This window comes from Stomoxys calcitrans, chromosome 4, assembly GCF_963082655.1.
Source record: "Stomoxys calcitrans chromosome 4, idStoCalc2.1, whole genome shotgun sequence".
Taxonomy (NCBI): domain Eukaryota; kingdom Metazoa; phylum Arthropoda; class Insecta; order Diptera; family Muscidae; genus Stomoxys; species Stomoxys calcitrans.
In genome coordinates, this window is record NC_081555.1 from 1,451,582 (window position 1) to 1,476,539 (window position 24,958).

A 24,958-nucleotide genomic window follows, 5' to 3' on the forward strand; every position below is an offset into this window, starting at 1 on the left:
TTTCCAAGCCCAGCAAGGCAAGCTATGCGACAGTAAAGGCCTATAAGCCTCAGGTTGTTTTTAATCAGAACTATTGCACATATTGAGGATACCATGATAAAGAGTAGGACATTACGAATTGCTGCATTGAAATTGGCATGTTGCTTGTACGGAAAGTCGGTGCGTCTCATGGTATAAGCATAAGTGGGGGAGTTTTATCGCCACTCCTATGGATCCCGACTGAGAAGGGTTTTGAACCCGTCTGTTCCCCAGGCTTCTAAGTGGTAAGAGTCTGAATCAGCTATGATGAAGAGCCGAAGGGGTTTAGGCGATGGCACTACCACTCCGCTATATCCGACAAGGTTAAATACTTGGGAGGGATCTTGGATATAAAATTGAACTGGAAGGGCCACATCCAGGACCGGACTGAGATGGCTGACAGATGTTGGGCACTAGTTAAACCAAGGACTATGTAGACCGAGAATTATGTAAACCGATGACTATGTCGACCGAGGATAGCCACTGGCTCTACTGGAGCATCATAAATATAATAATTGCACACGCATTAGTTTGGTGGATGGCATGGAGAAAAGGTGCCAAATAAAGACATTACAACAGATTTAGAGCACTAGAGACTATTCTACAAACAGATTTACTTCGGTATTTACAAAATTTAATGTAAATTGTAAATTGTTTTATTTGACATATTTTCTTTGTAGAATTGTCAAATAAACCTATTTTAAGGCTTCGTTAAGTTATGAGAATTCGGACGTAAGTACGAGCCAGTGTCTATAAGAGGCGATGATGACAATTTAAAGAGGATAGGAACAGAACATAATATCGCGTTATAATCTAGGCCAGAAAGATGTAATAGAAAGGGTTTCGGATCAGACTCATGCACAGAAAAAAGGGTTGAACGAAAAATCAAGACTTTTTCTTTATTCGAAGAATTTTAGCAATAAATACAAGCCATAGAAGCCAAACTTAAAAACAAAGTGGCTAAAGTTTACTAACGAACACGAATATCAGTTTCAAGTTTTGATTTCTGATTGATTCTTATTTTACTTCGCAATCATTTTTTTTTTTTTTTGAAAAATTCTTTTTTTAATCTAAGCGTCTTATTAAAATACCATTTAAGATAAAACTCCTTAATATCAAATTAAATATCTTTCACCAAAGGAAATGTTTCCTTGAAAACTTGGAAAATTTACCATCTTATTCCTGTGTTGAGTGTTATTCAAAAAATTGATAAAATTGATCATCTTAATTTAGGTAATCTTGGGCTCAAATATTTAGGATGAGTACAAACATTTTTTCAATGTTGGGTCTGGTGTCTGCGCCCGTCTTGGTTGTTTGAATCGCTGGTATTGTAAATTTTGCCTATGAACATTTAAGTTTAAGCTCCTGCTTTTTATAGCCCAGTCCGAAAGGCGTGCCGCAGTGTGACACCTGTTTGGAGAGTACCTCACAAATGTTGCCAGCATTAGGAGGGGAATAACCACCGCTGACATGTTTTTCTGATGGTCTCGCCAGGATTCGAACCCGGCGTTCAGCGTCATAGGCGGACATGCGAACCTCTGCGCTACGGTGGCGTCCTCTGGTATTGCCATCTGGAATTTCATGCTACACGGATGGATCAAAGCTAGAGACCAGAGCCGGCCTGGGGTCTGTATGAGGACCCCTGTTCAACCTCGTACGGTGAGGTGGTAAGAGGTCGGAGCTCAAATTTCTTTCTTCGTATAAAAGAGCGTCCCATTCGTCATTTATTTGAGCTATAAGTGGCATCCTATTAACATCCCGGTCTAAACAGTAAGCTCACAGATGCTATATTTAGGCTTAAGGGCCCATATAATGGTTATTTAATATCCGATTCTTTGAAATTCGGAAAACGTGAGTTTTATTTAGTTGCTCATTTTGGACAATTTGATCTAGATTGGACCTTATTTGGTGATGGCCAGCTATGAACCTACTAACTGGGTTGTCTAACATTTCCGTAAAGTTCAAAGCCTGTTAAGTTTGCCAAAATTAAAAGCAAAAAAAAAAAAAACAACCAAAATCACCCACAAAGGCTTTATTAAGAGTTAGAGTCGTTCTGTGCCCTATGGGATTGCATGATTTGACACAAGTATGAAGACCACCCCATTTAATTATTTGCAGTTCTTACGTAGAATTCTACAAACATTGATAAGAAAACTAGCAACAGAGTTTATCGATATGCTTTGGCATTTCCGTTCATTTATTGATGAGGGTGTTAATTTTGCAATCATAAGAGCTTTTATGTTACAAAGTGTGCTGTTGTAGTTGTAGTTCGACGTAATCAATTCGAAACCCCATTGAAACTTTGAACTCGTCTCCACACTTCGCTCGCTAGACGCCTTAGCTATTCCAGAAAAAAACAAACATAACAGAGAGCGAAGTAAATCGACCGATGACAATTTGGCGAGGGAAGGCCAAATCGTCAAAGAGGCAGGGCCATGGAAAACGTGATATGTTGCCATGTGAAGTGAAGGAGGCAGACGAAAATAGCACTTAACACAAATTGTTGTGCAAAGAAAACTCTCGAATAGAAAGAAGTAACGAATAGATGTGTAGATGGAATGGAATAAAACAAAAAACAATAGGAAATACGAAGTAAAAACGAACAGGGCAAAAAACAAAAACAAACGAAATGAAGTCATTAAGAGCAAAAATTCTATGGCGCGCTCTGTTGCCACCACTTTGGATTACTTGAAATCGACTAAGTACAAGTGACGAGCAAACTTGAATGAAGAGTGTCACCGATTGTCTGGAGAAGAACTCTCGACTCGTTATCGTGCTAGATGTGGGTTTGCCTCCACAAAAAAAAACTAAGAGAATAAGTAGCAGTAATAAATGAGTGACCATGTGAATGTCTGACTATCCAACCAGCCAGCCGACCGACCGACCCACCGACCGACCCACCGACCGACCGACTGACACCATTCATATACGAATGGCAAAAACAACAACTTGTGAGAGCCGTCTTTACTACGTTTCACTCATATGGTAGCTGTTTAGATGCGCAAAATACAATTAGGCTCTACAGTGAGAGGCAAAACTTGTGGTTTACTTGAGATCCACTTAGGCCAGGGCTAGATTACCAGACAAAGAGGTAACGAAACAAATTAGAAATGAGTCCACAATTTTAACCAACATTAAGAAGGGGGATTTAAATTTTGCTCGCTAAAAAGAATCTTGGTTTTTCTTCACAAATGACTCTTAATTACTTCGTTTTTCAAAAAAATTCTATTTTTGAAATTGATATCTTTACTATTGAATTATAAATTTTATATTTTTATGTTTCTTTAACTTAACTCGGACTCAATGAACCCACCGAGTTCGGACGGCGCACAATAAGAAAAAATCGAAAAATAAAAAATATGCCATGTGAGAACGGCTAGAGAAATCTCTTTGAAACTTGGAACGGTTAAAGCTGAGGTGTTAGCGAGATCGTGTGCAAAATTTCATGGGCCTAGGTTGTCCGGGCACTTTTTGGCAGGCCCCTAAAGTTGGTCAACTCGGTATTTCGAAAATTTTTTCACGTTGTCAAATCTTTTGTACAATTTCCATTTTTTGCTGGATCGTGGTCAAAATTTCCTACAAGGAAGTCTTGAGGTGGCTAGGGAACCCAAGTTGGAATGAAAAGTCGACATTAAGACTTTTCGACTTTTATCAAAAGTTGACATATCGGCTTTATCAAATAGTCGACTTTTGCAAAAAGTAGATGTTTCGACTTTTTTGTCAAAAATTTGCAAAATAAATAAGATACTCCTATTTCCGTCAAGTTTTCGTTGACTTTTGTTTCATAAAGCGTAGGTATTAGGAAATGTTATAAGTGCAAATTTGGCACATTTTTATCCATTCCGCTATCTTGTAGCCAATATGGATTATTGCAAACGTTCCCACATCTCCGTTTGCTTTCCCCTCGTATGTATATGTATTAAAGCTCCACATGGTCTATATATCCTAGCCGACTTTCAACTAGTGTTACTCTGAATGTTAAAACCCAAGTAACGAACTTTCATTCTCTATCACAACCTCTATAAAACACCGAAAGAAACACAAAATTATCTCTATTCTATCCGATTTTATTTATCCAGCATTATCAAATGCAAATTTTGTTCTTGTCGTTACCATTAAACATGAAAATTGGGAGGTCGGTTTATACGTGACCTATAGAAGGTTATGCACCGATTGAGACCATACCTGGTACGGTTGTTTGAAGTCGTAACAGAATATTTACGTGCACCAGTTCTGCCTTATCGGATAACAATTGCGTCTTCTACGGGCTCAAGAATTTTGTTTGAAGAACCACTTTATATGGGGGCTATATCAAAATCTCAACCGATATGGCCCAATTACAAAGCCCAAAGGCCCACATCAATAAGAAGTTATTTAAAAATTTGTCCATGAACATTCCTTTAAGAACATGCGTGAACTTCCCATATATCAATGAATGCTGTCCGATTCAAATTTTAAGCTTCAATAGGAAATATCTGTGCAAAATTTCAAGCAGATATCTTCATTCGTTCGATCGCTACAATGATATCCATAGACGGACAGATCGACTAAGAAGGTCAAGACGATTAAGAATATTTATGATTTACGTACGAGGTCGCAGATCAACATTTCGAGGTGTTACGAACAGAATAACAAGTTTATACCCAGCACCATAAGATGGGGGGTATCATCCTATGGCGGTGGGTATAATAAATTTCCGTTCATTTCGTAGGGACATGCAATAAGGTACTTTCTAACCTGAATGTGTCCTTACTTAGGTGACCATTACCACTACCTGAATATTAAGTCACTTGATAATCATGCTGAGAATTGAACCCATAAAGAATAATTTACCTATGCCTTTAACATCTCTAAAAAATATCATCTAGCTCCGGCGATTCTGTGATGCACAGGATAGTTTGTCCGCCTATGACGTTGAATTCGTTGTGGATTTTTGAGTCTTGTATTATTACTTCAAATGTAGGTGTCTCTTGGACTCGGCCTTAAACATGGGACCCATTATCGGTGGTTGAGTTGAGCTTGGCTCACCAACGAGCCTTTAGTCTGCCGCTGGTGTGTTATCACACTATCACTTACATAGATTACTAGTGTCATCTAAGCAATGTTAGTGGATAGACAAATTAGCCTAGTCTTAAGTTATATCTCTTATGTTTCCTTTTTTTCTAGTTCTTTAATGAATGGCATAATCAAAATTATAGATTCTGGCAGCAATGTTAGATACCTATACATACTGGCATACTGGCAAATTTTAGAGAAGAGAAGGCCATTGGAGACCACCGTAGCGCGGAGTGGACTCTGAACGCCTGGGTTCGAATCCTAGCGGGAACATCAGAAAAAATGTTCATCGGTGGTTATCCCCTCCTAATGCTGGCGGCACTTGTGAGGTACTGTACCATTTGGAGCCATGTAAAAAATCTCCACAAACTCGGACTCGCCTATAAAAAGGAGGTCATTATCATTGAGCTTAAACTTGAATCGGACAGCACTCATGATTTGTGAGAAGTATGCCCCTGCCCTAAATGGAATGTTCATGGGCAAATTTGGAATTTTGTGTGGGAACTTTGCATAGCTAAGGCTAAATTTGAGAGTGGCTTGAAATGTTATTGCTCGATTATGGATCGAAACCCAACTTCAGTTAAATTGCCAACGGGCAAATTTGTTATAGTAATTGAACATTCAAGCCATAGATATCGAACGAAACTGACAAAAATGTTCAACTTTATACAAATTTTTATTTCATGATTTTGTTTTCTGGCAACGCAACTATAGTTGAGTGACCATCCGTAATCGTCCCCTTAGTCTTTTTGCCGTTTTTTCCCGTTATGGGATTTTTGAAAAAGTGACATTGCTGGTTGTAAAACAATGGCAACACTGTTCTCCACATTGTGCATCATCGCACTTGGAAAACGGAATAAGACCACTTACTCTACACTGCTTGCTTGCCTTTCGCGCTCCCTTCTTGTTGTGACAGATCACAAGAGCGACCCCAAAGAAAAGAGAATAAACAATTGAGTGATATATTAGGTTTTCTCTCTGTGTTGATGGACACTTTTGCTGTTCGCTGTTGCTGAGTGGGCAACAACAATACTCTTGTACAAATTAAATACAACAAATACAAATGAGAGCACAAGAAAACAATAACAAATTAGATGAGAAGATGAGAAAACAAAAGAAGAAGACAAGACAAAAAAAAAAACAAAAAAATACATACATTTGTGTTCAAATAACAACACCATCGGACGGTGACGAAGACGATGACAAGGAAAACGAAACGAAGAAATTTGAAGATACTGAAATGAATTTTGAGTTGGAACTTTTTGTGGTTGTTGTTGTTGCTGTTGTTTTTTTTTCGAATATAGGTAGTGAGTGTGGTATGGTTGGTGCTAGTATGTTTTAGTTTGGCTGGTTGTTCTTGTTGTTTAAATGATGTTTGTTATTTCTGTTGTTCCAAAATAAAAATTGCTAACAACAACAAAGCACTCCATTAAATTTTAACATACACACACAAACACAATTGCAAGGCAGAGTTTTTAAAGTTTACAATGTGATGATTGCGATTTTTTTACTCAATTCGATTTTTTTTTAATTTACTTTATTCTCTTTTTATTCAATATCTATTTTGTGTTCAGTGCCGATGTTTTTTCAAATAATTTTCGCAAAAGTTTTCTTTGTTTTGACTTAAATTTGGTGTGCAGATTATGTCAGCATTTTAGGATTTTGTTAGAGCTAAATTCGATATCACTGAGGGGGACACACACACTTGTTGTTAGCTCAGAAAGCACTGTGGGATTCTCTTATTTGGTGAAAATAATTTTGAAAAAATGGGGGCGATTTTTAATTTTATTTGGGACAATTGTGTTGAAACTTTGTTCTCGAGATTGGTTGAAATTTTGTTGTTAATAATTTTGCAAAGATTTGATGTTTGTTTCTGGTGTTTTTTTTTTGTTTCTTGTCAAACTTTGGCGGCCTTTTAATTCGATTTGTCGGTGTTTCGAGTGTCACATCGAACTGATGATGATGGTTAATGATGTTGGTGATGAGAAGACGAAAACTGAATGATTTCCAACACCGAGCAGTGTGGCGTCGAATGCAGAAAGGTTGGATTGGTTTCGGTTGGGTTTGGATATCCGTTAGCAAGTTTCCACACTCAGCCGTTGATGAATGAACAGAAGGTGTTAAACAGAGAACGAACAGAAAAAACGAAACGAAACAAATTCTTTGGTTGCTCACGGTTAGGAACGTATTTGAACACTGAGGCAGGAGAGTTACCAAAACTTTGGTAGCAGCAGCAGAAGTAGTAAAACCCACACGCACACAACAACAAAAACCACCATCGAAAACTACACAAACACAACGAGCATATTGCGCGAAGCACCGTTGCTGTCACAGAGACGTAACATAGAGCCTCAAACACCACTCACATGCGACAGATTACACTCAGTCCGGTTGTCATGTAGTGCAGGCATAGTTGGTTGTGTGCGCTTGAGACATGTGTATATGGGCCATTCGCATGACAACCTACAACCTCAACGGCAAAAATTTGGCAAAGAGCAAAAATCACACACACATAGGTATTAGCTCTTAGCACCAACATCATCGAATCAACGAGCATAAGCAGCAGCAGCTACTTCAAAACAATACCAAACCAAAAACACAAATTGTTGTTAAGTGGCAAAACAAAAACAAAAAACGCCGCTCACTACCTAGGTTAAGATATGAACAAGCCAACTAACAACATCATGTAGGTCTCCAAACCCTTTCGCAGCTCTGCCAATGCGGACGCCAGCGCCAAGAACAAACTCTCTATACAGCCAAACATTCCATCAAATATAGTTTTTTTGTTTTTACTTTTGCTTGACTAATGATATGCAACGTTGTAGGGGTATTGGGTTGGTGATTTCAAGCCGCACATACACTCACACATACTCTTTCGAAAAATTGCCAAAATTTCTTCAAGAACAAAAGGCTCCGCTCTTCATGTCAAACACTATGCTAACGACATGTTTGTGTGTGGAATAGCTCGCTAGCCTCAAAAAGCACTCCCATCTCTCGAGCTAGTTTGCTGTGCAAAATTCTCTTGCATGTTTTTTTTTTTGTACTTCTTGCCTTTCAGTTTAGGACACATAAATCAGGGTCTGAATGAGAGAGAGAGAGAGAGAGAAAGAGTAAAGTGTGTGTGTGTGCATGTATGTATGTGTAAGTGTATGCGTGTATGGCTTTTTTCCTACTTTGCATTGATTACTCATTCCCATTACGTTGGATGTGTGTGTTGTTGTTGTTGTTGTTGTTTCTAATTAAATCATATATGCATGTTTGACAATTTCAATTGTTTGTTGCCTTTATTGAACTTTTTTTGGAAGAGTGAATGAGAGGGAGGGGATTCTTTGATCTTTTAGGTGGCATTGATAGAAAGTCGGCACTTGCCAAATTATGTGAAAATTATAATCCATTAAAACTGTCTTCGGTCGCCCCTATTTCTTTCAGAGAACATGAGCACCTACCTATATGATAGAATGTTAGAACCTAATCCTGCAAGGCTCTAAAAAACTTGTCTACGCATGTTTAGCATTTTGATCCTACGCATATAAACGATATCACCTCTTTGGTTATGCCCAAAGCACTACCTAAAACTCCTTGACAAGAACAACTATTTTTTTAAGTAACAGCATCAAATTTCGCTCACATCAAGAGAACTGCCCGAGTTAGTTTAGGTTCGGTAGAAGTGGCAGTCCGTTACATACGCACTTAGACCTCTACTGGGCTCCTTAAGTGCAATTCAGTGATAAGTGCTACTCTATGAACGGTGCGAAGTTTAATTGTTGAGATGTACGAAGCTGTCGTTAGAGCATTGGTGAAATTTTTTTTACTGATAATGGCGACCTATGTAATACAAACTTTCTCTGCTAAGGTTGTCGTTTTGCGCCATTTAGTCGCAGATATTACAAGTGATATCATAGCGCAGAGGTTAGCATGTCCGCCTAGGACGATATATACTGTAGAGAGGTGCGGTTAAACTCTGCCAATGCTGGCGACATTTGTAAGGTACTGTACCATGCATAGACGCCATGTCAAAACTTCTCCCCAAGGAGGTGTCGCAATGCGGCATGCTATTCAGACTTGGCTATAAACGGAGGTCACGGAGTTTAAACTTGAATCGGACAACACTCATTGATGTGTGAAAAGTTTGCCTCTGTTCAGGGGCAAATAGGCATTTGCCTGTGATAAAATCAATAGTTATCATTCGTTGGTTGCATTCGGTGTGATACCAGACCGTGCGAAAATCTATCCCCTGTTTTGAATTTTGTTTGGAAGTCGTACTTGAATTCAACTTCAGAAGTTTTTTATATGCACGCTGAGTATCTTTTAAACATGGCTTCATACCAAAGACCGTATATGATCAAGACATACGGTCTGCTTGGTCTTATTAATTTTTATTCATGCAAGTTGGCATTCTTCTTTTTGTTCCTTCGTTAATACAAAATTAATTTGCACATTATTGCGAAATTACGCTCAATTGTGTTGAAAAAGTTTGTGAAACATACAAATAAAAATGTTCCTTATCTTTTGGCGCCATTTATAGAAAGTTTAAAGGCCTATTTCTTTTAATGGCAAAATTGCAAAATGTAAACAGCATACCGTAAATAAAAATTGACAGTTTCACACATGTTTGAACCTAAATTAGGGGTTTATTAGAAAAGAAGAACCAGCAGTTTGTATATCTCAAATCCTAAATGTTTGCATCATACATACATAGGTCTGTACTAAATGTTAATGCAAAATGTTCGTGGGCCATCTTAAATGTTAGATTTTCGGTTTTTTTCTCAGTGTATCCTTTATAGCTCCACTTCCTTTGCGAGATATGAGCTTTTCTCATTGATCCTGTCGCATTGGCTCTCCTTTGGCATTTCTATAGAGAGTATCTTTCTCAATAGCGTCATTTCACTCAAATTCCCAAACTTACGCACACATGTATGAATGTCCCGACGCTGGCATTTCCAAAATTGCTGCTGCCACCAGCAGAGGCAGAGGTAGCATTTACTGCAACAATTTCGTTTGGTCAGCGCAAGCTTTTACTTCGGCTCGCATGGTTTTGTGTACGGGGCCAACAAGTGCAAAAGAAACCCCACTGTGACAAGGAAGAGAGGCAAACATTACAGAGAGAGACACAAAGAGAAAGGGAGAGGGAGAAAGAGTGAGTCAAGCAGTTTCAATGAGGACAAATTTCTTTGTACTTGTAATATCTGAAACAAACCTCTTGTTCAAGTTCATACAAAATCGAACTATTTTGTTTGAAGTAGGTTGTTATAAACAAATTGTCCGGCCAGCAAAGCAGATATAAGGACACATAAGGCAAACAATGGACTTTCAAACTCAACACACAGTTGCAATGTTAAAACACTGAGAAAGCAAAAAGGAAGTTACTTTAGGAAGGACGTGCCCAAAACAATAGAAGGAAGAAGGAAAATATATACTGGTGGGCACACACATAGCAGGGCAAGCATAATGCCAAATGAGCAAATAACTGCCAAGGCAAAATGCAAAACTCTTTGCCTCGGGGCATTGCTTCTAAAACAAGGAACTTATACAAAACCCAAAAAATCCTCAAGAAAATTCGAGGAGCCAACTTCAAGGCTCTCACTTTAAACTCTGCTGCTGCTGCTGAATGAGAAGTGATAACACAGAACACACAAAGAGCCAAGGCAAAGCGAAGCCAAGCATTTGAATAAAACACATCGCTATCGGCAGAGCAACACCAGCCAGCATCTCAAGCTTCGCCATCATCAGCATATTTGGGCTCATTTAGCGTGTTGTTTGGGTATTCTTCTCATTCCCTCTTTTTTTTTCGTTGCGATTTTGGGTAGCTTAAACAAATATTCCACACAAAATTTGTACACACATACACACAGGTTGAGAAATCCTTGCTCTTGGCCTTGATTTGAAGGATACAAAAGGAAGGAGCACACACATGCACACTCAACTAACTAACACAAGCCGAACCGAACTAAACCAAACGAAATACATTTTTGATAGCTAGGTATAGAAGTTTAGGTTTCAATTTTTAATAATGAGTATTGATTATGGGAGAATGGAGTGTTGGGCTCAGAGATCATTAGGTCAAAACAGGTGAGTCAAAACAGCTCTGTTTTTAAGAAAAGATTTTTGTATATATCTAGAATGTACATTTTATAAGCTCAAGCATTTTTTCCAAATAACCAAGATCACAACTAATTTTTTGGGTTATGATAATTATTTCTTTTAACTTTAAAGAAAGATGAGTTTAACGTTAAAATTTTCAACAATTATTAGTGTGAATGAATAGAGTTTTTTTTAAATATTCGATATTTTTTGCCCTGTTAACTCAGCAAAGAAAACTTAAAACGAAATTCAGTCACTACGAATTGAAAAAGTTTCCAAAATCACAAAGTATCGCTATTATGAAAAGGACTTAAAGGTTTTACCTCCTTAAAACTCTGAATTAAAATTCTAAACTCGGTTGTATACAAACCTGCTTACATTTTGTAATGTTTTCCCAGTATTTACCTGAAAGAAAAGATAAGAATTCTAGATACACTTAAAGAAACAACAAATCGTCTAAAGCTAAGAAAGTATGATGGAAATGTAAGTTCTTCTCTAAAATTTCAATATTTTCTTAATTTTTCGCTTTGTTCAATCACTCCCTAATGAAGCCGTTTAACGGCCACTATTGGGCAGAAGCTGCAAAATGCACTACTCTGCTGTCTTAAATTTGTTGCTACAATAACTGCTAAGTGCAGGGTATGCCTGGAAAGGCAGTTATCATCGTTATTTAAATAAGCGATAATTATGGGATTCGGTGGCAATAAAATGCGGGCTCTCGCCATACACGAAACCTTTCATTATTGCTGTCAACTGGACAGTAATAAGCAAAAACAAAAAGTAAACATTAACTAACAAGCTGTTTTCTGTTAGGCATTGCTCCTGCATATTTTTAGCAAAAAATGTGACAAGTTGTTGTGGCATATGACAAGGGAGCGGATATTTCTTTCTTGTCTTGTAGCACAGAGATTTATATAACGCTCTGTAAAGTTTCTATTCGAGATGATCCGATATGATGATGATGAGATGAGAATGAAAAGCGCTAGTTTATATTGTAAGGAGCATTGATGCCAATGTGGTAGCTGCATCCTATTTGAACTATTAGTGCGTTAAACGCCATGACTGTCTCCACGACCATGTTTGAAGTCGGCATTACAACATTTTAAGATTTGGTTCGGTTGGAACAGATGTTGGGAATCAAACTCATTGAACATTTATACACAATTTACAGATACTCATAACTTCTTTTAAGTTAAAAATGTTTTAACTAATTTTTGTGCCCTGCCGCCACCAGGGACGTAGCCAGGGGGGGATACACATACTCCTAACGTCTCTTAAGTTAAAAATGTTTTAACTAATTTTTGTGCCCTGCCGCCACCAGGGACGTAGCCAGGGGGGGGGTGGGGGGTTTAACGGACACCAGACCCCTCCTCAATTTGCTATTTCTAGAATCTTAGCGCGAATACGTACCTACTATTGTTTGGTAGTTCTAATATGATTTGATTGATTTGCAGTTATGGAGCCGAAGTTATTAAAATTTTGCACGGATATCCCCGAATCTTGCTTCGAATTGTTTTATTTTTCATCTCAACACCAATGCTGTAGACTATCAAAATCGGTTTAGAATTCGACATTGCGTCTATAAACTATAATCGCCCAATTTACACTTATTTGCCCAAGAACATTTCGTCAAAGAACATGGGAAAACTTTCAACACTTCAATGCGTGAAGTGCGATTAAAGTTTAAACTCAATGACCGAGTCCGTTTTACATGGCTTCTATGCATGGTATTGTACCTCATAAATGTCGCCATGATAAGGAGGGGATAACCACAGCTGAAATCTTTTTCTGATGTTCTCGCCTAGATTCGAACCCAGGCGTTCAGTGTCATAGGCGGACATGCTAACCTCTGCGCTACGATGGCTTCCACAAAAATTTGTTAAAGTGAACATTTTATTGAATTTTTAGTCTTAGGCCCAGTATGCATCTCAAGCGAAATTTTCATTAGCAAACACATGGTGACAAAACAACAGAGCATCCGTTTGGCCAATGTGCCTAATCTTTAGCATTATCAACAATTAAGCGTTGTTTTGTAGAAATAAATCCATTACGTGGAGCAAAAAAAAATTCAATGAACCAAAAAAAAAAAATGCCAATGCTTTCAATTCCACCCTGGAACAAGTAAGCAAACCGATAACGTCAATGCATTTCTAATGGTAACGAAAATTTTGTTTGAGCTGCATACCGCCCTTTACAAACAAATTTCATAGATATTTTGCTTAAAGAATTTTATTTTACTTAAATTTTATCTGTAGAGTAGCTATCATATATAGAAAATTTTGATTATTGTATGAATACTCTGTTATTGTTTTGGACCATTTATTCAATTTTGGCAACTTTTTTAGTTGCGTGAAAAATGAGCTCATTAAAATTCTTCAAAGCACATCATCGATTAACACGCACCTAAAGAAATTTTACCGATTTCCTACACAAAAAATAGTTTAAGGCTATTATTGTAAAGTAATTTATCAAATTAACGCACATACGCAGGACAAGGCAAAGGCGAATGAGCGAAAAACCTCCACAAAAAAAAAAAATAACAAACCGTAATTTTGCAATTTCATAAATTCCTTCGGGCCATGGCCGCAAGCCTGGCTGCAACAAGTGCAGTAGGCAGCACCGCTGCACTGCTTAGTCAGTCATCGATGCCGGTTTCCCATTCATGTTTACTACCAAGTGTAGTGAGAGGCGCATGAGGTCAATTATGCGAAATGTTCAGTGAGCCACCGAACCATGGACTGAGATTACAAGTGTTGCTGTTGACAGCAAAGGGCCAAAGAGTGGTGAGACATTTTGAAAGGCCAGAGAGATGCTCAATGCAATCAAAAATGCAAACAGAGAGAGAGAGAGAGAGAGAGAGAGAGGAAGAGCGACATTAAGTTGAAAACTACAGTGACTCTGCAATCAACATGCGCTAGCTGAGTGGTGTGGTGCAGTGCGGTGGTGTTGGTTATGCAAGACAAGTCACGATGCATAAGGGGGGTATCAGTCACTGACATAGCCTTTGCTGAAGTGCAGTTGCAGGCAAAGGAGGCGAATTAAAGGGAGAGAGAAATGTTTGCTCAAAATTACTCACACCAAAGGGTTGAGTGCAACCAATCATCATGACCTATTTAATGCCAGCACCGCTATGGGTAGCAGCAGAATGCCTATTGCCGAGCCATGGCACAGCTTCCTTACTACTTTGTTCACTTCCAAGATAAGAAGAGAAAAAACACACAAACGTTGCTGACGCATTAAAAAGATATGCGTGTGCAAATGCAACATTATGCACCACTTGTTGCTGGCAAGGAGGAGGCAGTAACACACACAAAGACGGACAACGAATGCCATGCCATTCATAAAATTTACTTCTAGGAAAATATTTACATAGATGTTGTATGAAGCTCTTGCTGTGGGCTTTATTATTTACAGAGAGAAAAAAGATTTCCTCAATCGGTTTTCGTGATCATAGAGTAGCCGGAAATTCCAGCTCAGTAGAGATCCGTGAGGCACCATCTACATCTACAAGAGAGTTGCGGCTTAATAATCGCGAACGTGAACGGGCAAAATTATTTGAAATTCTTCATTTTTATACCCACCACCGAAGGATGGAGGTATATTCATTTGTCATTCCGTTTGCAACACATCGATATCCATTTTCGACCTTATAATGTATATACATTCTTGATTGTCGTAAAAATCTAAGACGATCTAGCCATGTCCGTGTCCGGCTTAGGTGTATGTCCATAATGTCATGGGACGGATTAACCTCCGCACCCTCTTTTCAACCTAACCTAGCCATGTCCGTCCGTCTGTCTGTCTGTTGAAATCACACTACTGTCTTTAAAAATGGAGATATTGAGCTGAAGGTTAGGTTAGGTAAGAGTGGCAATCCTTTACAGACTCACTTAGACAATTTTAAGTCCATTGTAATACCACAGCAGCGACCGACCAAGGCTTCTGGCGTGAATCGAACCCACGACCCCTCGGCTAACGGGGCGCCCAAAGCTGAAACTTTGCACAGATTCTATTTTGATACAGCAGCCCCCATATAGACCGATCTGCCGATTTAGGGTCTTAGGACCATAAGAGCCACATGTATTACCCGATTTTGCTGAAATTTAAGACATTGAGTTTTGTTAGGCCACTCGATATCCTTCTTCAGTTTGGTCAGATTTTGACATAGCTGCCATCTAGACCGATCTCTCAATATAAGGCCTTGGGTCCACAAAAGGCGTATTTGTTGTCCGATTTCGCTGAAACTTGGGACAGTGGGTTGTGTTAGGTTCTTCGACATTTTTTCCCAATTTGGCTCTGATCGGTCCAGATTTGGATATAGCTGCCATATAGTCCGAACTCTCGATTTAAGGTCTGGGGCCATAAATGGCGTATTTTTTGTTCGATTTCGCCGAAATTGAGGACGCTGAAATTGGGCCCCTCGATATTCTTCTTGGATGTAGCTGCCACATAGATCGGTCTCTCGATTTAAGGTCTTGGCGAATTTATTATCCGATTTGACACAGTGTCTTTTGTTAGGCTTTTCGGCATCCGTGTCCTATATGGTTCAGATCGGTCGGTCTATATTTAGATATAGCTGACAAAAAGACCAATATTGAACCAAAATTGAAAAGTGACTGGTATTTATTAGACCACTCAATGTCCGTGCCGAATTTGGTCCAAATAGGACCTTATTTGGAAATAGCCGCAAAGGGGGAATAAATAATGCATTTTCACCGGATTATGAGTATCCAAAGTTCGACGCGGCCGAACTTAATGTATTTTTATAAATTTCACTTAAAATATGTTTAAAATTTTTAATATTCATTAAATATGAGATAACATTTCATAAGATAGAAAAGAGTCCTCGATCATTCACGCAGTAACTCCGCCCCTGATTGGAACTTCCTAATGTTGTAATAACAAACTGTTAAACTATTGCTGAGAGGCAGTTGGGGAAGATACCTAAACCAACCTAGGGGCATTGAATGGAAAACGAAACGAAGCGTAAAGTTCGAGGTCGGGTTCTGGTTGGCCTTTGGATACCCACCACGTATTTTAACCACATTTCGAAAAAATTCAGTGACAATTTATGTCTCTATATCGGAATATGGTCCAATCTAGGGTAGTAATTTGGGTAGTAAATGCTCTTTGTGTGGGCATAAGACCTTAAATCGGACGAACAGTCTTTATCAAGATACATTCCGATATAGCCCAACTACGAACTTAACCTACCTGTGGACAAAATAAGAATCTGTGCGGAGTTTTACATCAATATCTTGATTTTGAAAGACTGTAGCGTGATTTCAACAAACGGACGGACAGAGGCCTTAGAATATTACGAAGTTCACTAATATATAAACGTTTTAGGGTTGGAAATCGATATTTCAATGTGTTGCAAACGGAATGACAGAATGAATAAAACCCCATCCCACGGTGATGGGTATAAAAAGATTGAATTATTCCAATTGTACACCTTCCCAAATGTTTTGTATCGATTGGTTGTGCCCAAATTGATTCCATTACTACATATTCCACTTTGCTTCAATTATCCAGAATGCACACCATTTCTCAATAATACCATTGTCGATATCGATGATGTTGAATGAATGTCGTGGTCATTTGGTGGCAGAGGAACTCAGATGAAAAGAAAAATGGCAAAATCGAACAAAAAAGCAATCACTTGAGCAATGTTCGGTAAGAAGCGAGTTAATGATACTTCAAAAATGTCATTAACGTCAAAAAGTGTCTGTCAAGAGACATGCAATGGACAAGGGCGGCCAGCCAACCAACCGACTGACCTGTAAGGTGTGAGAGCATACTTCAAAAGTTTTAGGTGCCTCACACCAGCAACAAAGAAATGCAGAAGAAGAAAAACGATGATGATGAAGATAAATATGAAACCCCATGTCATAAATGCATTCATCTACACAAAACAAAGCAAAAAACTGTTGGAGGAATGAGTGATCGTATTGAAATTTAATTGAATTGAAGGTGATGATACCCGACTGCATTAAGTGGCAGGATATGTAGGCTCCTCAACACCTCATTGTCATCGCAACGAATGAAAAGCAGACGATTCGAACGAAGCCAGCAAAAAGTTCTAAACCCAGCAGACAGGCATAACTGCAACATGCAACCCTTTTTTTGCGGCACAAACCCACACCAAGAAGAAAACGTGCAGAGGAATTGCAATGGCGTTGAAAGGCCAATAAAAAGCCTTAAAGTTGCAACGATGCTGAGAATGTTGCCGCATACATGTGTCTATACACACACATTTATTTGTATGTAACACTTTGATATGTTCTCCTCTCTCCTGTACGGGCATAACATAACTGCCTTCCCGTTGCCGTTCCCCTTGGCTATGTGCAAGCTAGGCCTACCTTGTAACTGCACTTGTTGTCGAGTTATGGAGAGCGCATTCCGCCGCTGTCGTGCGGAATCAACCAATCATAGGCAGAATGCAGAAAATGCGCCTACGCATGCAAAAGCATGCATTAAGAAAAAGTGCACCCCTTTTGCCTATAACTTCGTTGTACTTCTCCTTCTGCCATCATTCCACCATTGCCACCACTGTGAGCAACAGCAACAACTTCACTACTTGTACATCACATGCAATGTTACCCAAATGGTGAGTGCACAGAAATATTCTGCATCTCCTGGCCCTCCCCCCCGCACCTAGCTTTAACAATAAACGTGCAATTTTGCCGGCATTTGCATCGCATGCGCTGGCTTGTGAAAGAGAGAACATTGGCATGCGAATGTTACCCTTCCTAGGAAGCTATTGCTGTTTTTGTTGTTGTTGTTGTGTTTGGTGTCGTTGCATTTGTATGATATGTTGTGCTAGTTGCAGCCAACAAAGTAGACTCTCGCACACACACACATGCATCCTTGTACACTAGTCAATCAACACATAAAATCATACATGTTTTGCATATGGGCACAGGATATTCGTATCATCGTAAGCATCATGAGACCGAGTCGTGCTTATGTAAACCTGCAGTCAAGCACCGACTACCATCCCCTGTTGCACTCTGACCTTTGATGCGCATGCATATCGAGTCAGTGCATACAGAACACGATTATGATACGAAACACATACACACCCATACAACAGCAATAAGGCAAAAATGACGTTTCAACCCCTTAGACATCTGAGTTTCGTGGTTTCTGTCAGGGATATGATGCAACCGGCGAAATGTTCTTTACACAACCTGTAGCAACAAATGGGAGTATTGTGCAATGCCTCTACACTCTATAAACTGTGGTGGTGTTTGCAGAGGCTATATTGAGGGGAACTTTTGCAAAACAATAAACACCGGATCCATAATTTTGTACAAAGAAAATGAGATATTGCCATTTTCTAGCTCGAATTTGTCAATACTAAATGCTCTCAAGACAAAATCCTAATTTTTCTAAAACAAAAGCCTTTTAGGCTTGAAAATAAATTTTTTTCCTAGAAAATAAAAAAAAATTATATTTTATTTTTATGGAAAATTTCCCTAACATTTGTTTATAGAAAAATTTAACGAACATTGTTTCTTTAAGAAAAAAATTCATTAAAACTTGCAAAATGAAAATTTGCCCATGAAAATTCCATTAAAGAACAACGGCAAACTTCTCACATATACTCAGTGATATGTCTGATTCAAGTTTAATTTCAATGATAGGGAGCCTACTTTTTATAGACCACAGTACGAACGGCCTGCCGCAATGCGACAACTCTTGCAGAAGTTGTGGCTGACATGCCAGATGGCACAGTACCTCACAAATGTCGCCAGCATTAGGAGGGTATAACCACCGCTGATAATTTTTTATGATGTTCTCGCCGGGATTCGAAGCCATTATTATTACTTTTCTTTAATCCAGCATCATAGGCGAACATGCTAACCTCTGCGCTAGTGTGACTTCATTTCTCTTCTTTAGTTGGATGATTGCGGATTTGTTCAATTGGCCGATCTAAGAATAGATTTCCAAGCGCCTCGATCTTCTGCGCTACTTCTCCAATCTGTGACACCCAGTTTCGAGATGTCTTTTACCACTTGATTTTTCCATCGGAGTTTTGGAGTTTTTGTTTGTTTATCATTCGAGACGAGCTCAATAATCGGAGATTTGCAAATGGAAAAGGAACGCCAGAGATCGCAAAAGTTTCACCACTTGATTTTTCCATCGGAGTTTTGGTCATCCCTGTTTGCGTGTGTCATAGTGCTTGCCTTCAAAAGACTTCTTCGCTGGAGATTCTTACAACATAGGCCAACGCATACGTTGTATTTCGACACGCTTCACTAAGCCAACGTTGATATACAGCTCATACAGTTCGTGGATTGTAACATATTTTTCCTATCAGTGATATCAGTTGATATACAGCTCATACAGTTCGTGGATTGTAACATATTTTTCCTATCAGTGTATGGCAGCTACTCCATATGGTCCCAGCTGAGCTTTCCGTTATGACGTTAAACACCACACAAATCGGAACTGAGGGTTCCAACGCGTATGATGCTCATAATCATTCCGTGCCTGGATCTATGATGGATTTACCGGGTCTAAAGCCGCACTTTTGACTTTAATCTTTCATACAGTACGCTCGATAGTATCTTGTATGCGATGGGAAGGAGACTTATTGCTCTGCCACATGCTGTCTTGATTCCTTTCTTGTGTATGCCATATAGTATGGTAGGTACCAATCATCGGGTATGCGTTCTTCTGGCCAGTGTACGCACACGAGCTGATTCATACCAATCATCGGGTATGCGTTCTTCTGGCCAGACTGCACAGACGAGCTGATGCATACGCCTTATCAGCATGTAAACTTCGGTCTTAAACAGTTGAACCGTTACCTCACCGGCTCAAGATGCCTTATTGTTTTTCAAGTGGGTTACTGCTACGTGGACCTCGTTTTGAACAGTCGGTATACATTCTATGTCAATATCAGGGATTGGAAATATGGTATACTGATCGCCACCATCATCGGATACCAGCTGCTGGGAAAAGTTTTTGTCTCCATATCCTTAGAACACTATCTGTATCTGTTGCCAGATTTCCCTCTTTGCCTCTGCAGGAGTGGTTGATGTGTGTTGCAATTTTTGGCTTCCTTTTCCATTTGCACAACACAATTCTCCGATCATTGAGCTTGTATCGAAAGAGAAACAAACAAAGGTTGCCTGCTCACATATGGAGCTTGACGAGCATCGCCACCTCCACTTACAAATGCGGTGACAACAACAACAATTAATGGTCCAAATGGAAGTTCGCTCCTCGTATTGATCGTACGTCTGGTACTCTGGTTGAATGCCTTCCATCTATATTAACATGATTTCTTTAGTTTCTCGTTCTGGATGTTGGAATCTGGTACTGCAAATTTCCATGTTCTGCAATTTTCTTAAAAAAAGAAATATCCTACAAATTTTTACCAAACATTTCTTTAAAATGTTGTCTGACGAGAAATTTGTCTTGTGAATTTTGCTTAATAGAAAATTTCATTATAAATTTTGCCTTTACAAAAAATTCATTTTATCTTTAGAAAACAATTCATTGAAATTTTGTCCTTAGAAAAAATTGCATTGGTATTTTGTCTGTAAAGAAGGTCGTCTCGTTAGCCGAGTTTGTAGTATGCTTGGATTTGCAATGCAGAGGACGTTGTTCCGCAATTTCCTATTGTTTGACAATTTTTGATAAGGCCATGTGCTTGTTTTTCTCGGACATGTACTGCGTTTGGAGGAAATAAAGGGGGAAAACATGATTACCTTGAATCGATGGGTTGCATCCATTTCCTAGATTGAAAACAAGTACCAGCTTCCCTTTCATAGCCTTTAACAGGATTTTTCTTGAATAGAAACTTCTAGCGTAACTTCTCTTCGATTCTGTTTTTGTGTGTCTAAGACAAAAGCCTCAATATACAAAAGAAAATAAGGTCTTTTTCTTGTTTTAGCAGCTTAAAAGAAACAGAGAAGTATTCTCCTTTATATTCTCCTCCGGTGTCTTCTTTATCGACCACAATCGAAAGCCAGTTGCAGTAGCAGCAGCAGCAGCAGCATCTAATGCCAGTTTTGATTTAAAAGCGAAGGCCGTATGTGGCCCAAGTAAAAATGGTGCAGAAGTTGAAAATAATCCTCAGACCACACACACACACACAAGCACACTGACAACAAATTATAATGCCAAAGTGAGTCCTTAAGCCTGGCAAAAGCGATCGAGTGTGTGTGAAAAGCGCCAGATAACGCCTGATGTGGCCGCCAACAATGAGGGAAGCTTTCCATTGTTGTGGCCGTGGCAGTTCCTTGAGCTGCGGCATTTACAGATTGCCAAAGTTTCAAAATCAAACAAAATCATATCTCTTCTATGCTAGTCTTTGAAGAACCAGAAGAAGAAGAAGAAGACGATGACGATGCCTGGGAATGGTTGGGTTGGGACAGAGCATTTCATCCTCCATGGCATGCCATGGCAAAAAGAGTATCAAAAGAATGGCTGCTGGTACTAGTTTTTGATGGAATTTTAATTTCTTCAAAAGTACACCAATGCGAGTGTGTGTGTGTGTGTGGTTTAGGGTATACGAAATGCCAACGATTCATGTCCCAAAAGGACATGAATACCAGGAAACCCGGCAACAGCCTTCCATAGAATTAGCAACAGGAATAAAGTGTGTGCACAAATCTCGTTTGTGTGAAAAATGTGCATGGATAAGGATGAGAACAAGGACTATTTCATTGTTCCATCCCAAGTGGAAACTGGTTTAGTGTTTATGAAAATGATATCCTTACTTACAATTGATCTAAAAAATGAATTTGAAATAATTCTCCGTTCTTCAAAAAAATTCTAATGCACAATTCGAGGCATCTCTAAGCACTCGCCCCTCTTGACAGACCTTTTCGTGGTTGTCTAAAAATGTTTCTCGATTGACACAAAATTCCCATTAGATGGCCGTTGACAACGACAGTTTGAATTATGGCTTGCAATTGTTTTTTATGAGATGACAGGGGATATCGTTTTTTTATTTTAAGATTTTGTTTTTGGGACAAGCTCCCTCTCAGTTGACCAGACACCCTTACGCTTGTGGGGAAAAGTTTACATGCTCCTCCCCCTTGGTTTTCAGCATTTGTTGCATTGTTACACGCAAACAAATGACACGTTTGGAAAATCTTTGCGGCAAAGAAATTTCCTTTATTGGGGAAGTACACCCTGAAAAATTAGTTGCTGATATCAGCAAACTCTGTCTGCTGATATTACATTAAAAATTTTAAACTTTTGAATAAATCCATTCAAAAATTTTTAAACTTCTAAACAACAATTGAGGCATTTGCTATATATTAAAAAAAAAGAAATTGCCAATTTTAGGTGTACATTTTTTGTTTTAAAGCATAAATATAATAGTTGTAGTTATTTTGTCTACTGTTATTTCAATTCGATCAAAAATGAGTAAATTGTACAAAAATACAAAAAATTTTAAGTTATAGATTGCAAAATTGAAAAACAAGATGAAATATTAAAATTTTTGAAATATTCGAAATAGCTCTACAAATGCCCGCCCTCTCATTTCCTGGAATCCTCTCATGCCCAGGAACACATGTCAGCGTCACATCGTGGGCCCAGAGTCTATCCAAACAATCCGCTTCGCATCTCTACCTCACCAGTCGAGAATGGGCTTGAGCGCCGTCATACAATAAATTCTGAGTTTCTAGGGCGGTAAGCCTCTTACCAGAATTTCTGTTGCGGCCACTGCTATGGCACAGACCTCTGCCTGAAAGACCGTACACTAGTCCAGCATTTTTTGAGCTTTTTTCATTTTTTTCTTCAATTCGAAAACTGCAGTAAATGTTTGTTGTTTTAGCAACAAATTACTGCTGTCCCATTTTCAGCAGACTTTCTTCTGTTTCAGCAAACTTTTTTGCTGTTTTTACTAACAAATTTTTATGAGTGTAGTATTTTTCCAAAGAGAAAAAATACTACACGCCTTTCGGACTCGGCTATAAAAAGGAGGCCCCTTATCATTAAGCTTAAAACTTGATTCGGACTGCACTCATTGATATGTGAGAAGTTTTCCCCTATTCCTTAGTGGAATGTTCATGGGCAAAATTTGCTTTTCTGTCTAACATTCTCCTCCAACAGCGTTTCTTCTGTGCTAAAGGATGCTTTCATTATGCGAGACTTCAGAAATTCTTTCAAGTCAAAAATGTAATTTTTACAGAGAAAGACGCTTTTTTACTCTAAAAGATGAATCGTTTGCTTGGTTTATTTCTTTTGTCTCTTTCAGAGAGTTTTAGGGCGTGAGCGTAGAGAGCATACCATTACTGTGATAAACGATATTATAACTTAGCGCTCTTGTTTGAAGAGAGATACACCCATTGCTAAGTATTCTGAACTACTAAGAACCACTTTTGATTCGATTTTATGTCCGTCTTTCTGTATGTCCATCTGTTTGCCCATCTTAATTTATGTAAAAAGTACGGACGTCACCGTAGCGCAGAGGTTGGCATGTCCGCCTATTACGCTAAACCCCTGGGTTGGAATCCTGGTGAGAACATCAGAAAAAAAATGTCAGCGGTGGTTATCCCCTCCTAAAGGTGGCGAAATTTGTGGGGATCTATGCCATTTGAAAAAATGGTATGGCAGCAATATAAAAACTTCTCCACAAAAAGATGTCGCACTGCGGCATGTTGTTGGGACTCGGCTATAAAAATGAGCTCCCTTATAATTGAGCTTTAATTTGAATCAGAAAGCACTCATTGATATGTGAGAAGTTTGCCCCTGTTCCCTAAAGGAGTGTTTAAGGGCAAATCTGGATTTGGAATTTGTGTAAAGATCGCAATTTTCATCCGATCATCTTCAAATTTGACAGACAAATTTTTTTTGGGCCTAGAAACGAAATTGATATAGGGACTGTGAAAAATCAGTTGAGATTTGGTTATAGCTGCTATATATATGTTCGTCCGATTTTTATTAATATGGTAATTTTTGTATGACTGTTGACAAATTTTGCCTAAAATTTGAACTACTGAGCATAACAAACAAAAATGTGTTTGTCACAAATTCTAGCTTGAACTTATCGTAAAAGTTCTTGTGATTTTGCCGTAAACAAAGTACCAACGTTTTTTACAAATAAAGTTTACTTGTTGAAAATTTCGTTTATAACAAATGAATTATTTTTTTTCGTGTATACATCGATTTGCCAGTAAAATATTTCTTCATTGCCTACTTAGCTGCTCACATCTTCTACTAACTAAAAACTGAACCGTCCCTTTTTGTAAGGGGCTGACGACAGTGCAACGTCATTGCCCCCCAAACAAGAAAATATTTGGAACATCGAAGAAATTGATGGGAAAACAATTCGTATGTCTTGTTATAAATAAGTTGTCCATGTCTATTTATGAATTTCCCTTAATCACCCCTCCATCCATCAAGCATGTATGCATAGACATATCGTCCGCCCTTAGCGGCCGTTGCTGTCCGTCCATGCGTCTATACCTTCATTGGCGGTCCGTCTTTGCAACATTTCTAGTTCCGTTTTCAATTCTATTTCTGGCTAATGATCATCTCCACCAACCAACCAATAACGCCCTCCCTGTGTAGCCATTCAAACATAAACAACCCACCGAGATGCGATTCAAGGGAATCTTTGCCAAAGGGAAGGGCGCCAAGGCATTTCCACTCCAATTTCAGGCACAGCATCTACAATATGTTGCCCTTCCGCTCATCCATTCATAAGTTCGTTGTGCTCACTGTGTACTCTGAGTTTGGGCGATTATGTTGGAAAAATTTTCTGAAATTTCTTGGCTATTAGTGGGAAAGCTATTTTTAAAAGTCTTGTCTAGTATCAAAACATCAACAT

At 38.8% G+C, this 24,958-nt stretch overlaps 1 protein-coding gene and 1 long non-coding RNA gene across 4 annotated transcripts in view; one reads left to right on the plus strand and one right to left on the minus strand.

Moving 5' to 3' along the window:
- Positions 1-7,240, minus strand: part of LOC106085738 (insulin-like growth factor 2 mRNA-binding protein 1) — a 60,255-nt gene extending 53,015 nt beyond the window's left edge. For 2 of the 3 annotated variants that reach the window (XM_013250130.2, XM_013250129.2), the window contains exon 1: positions 6,230-7,240. The gene's annotated coding sequence lies outside the window, so the exon portion shown is untranslated. The remainder of the gene's footprint in view (positions 1-6,229) is intronic. The other variant, XM_013250134.2, reaches the window with a different exon arrangement.
- LOC106085739 (uncharacterized) overlaps positions 1-24,958 on the plus strand; it is an 81,236-nt gene that overhangs the window by 31,377 nt on the left and 24,901 nt on the right. The window lies entirely within an intron of this gene.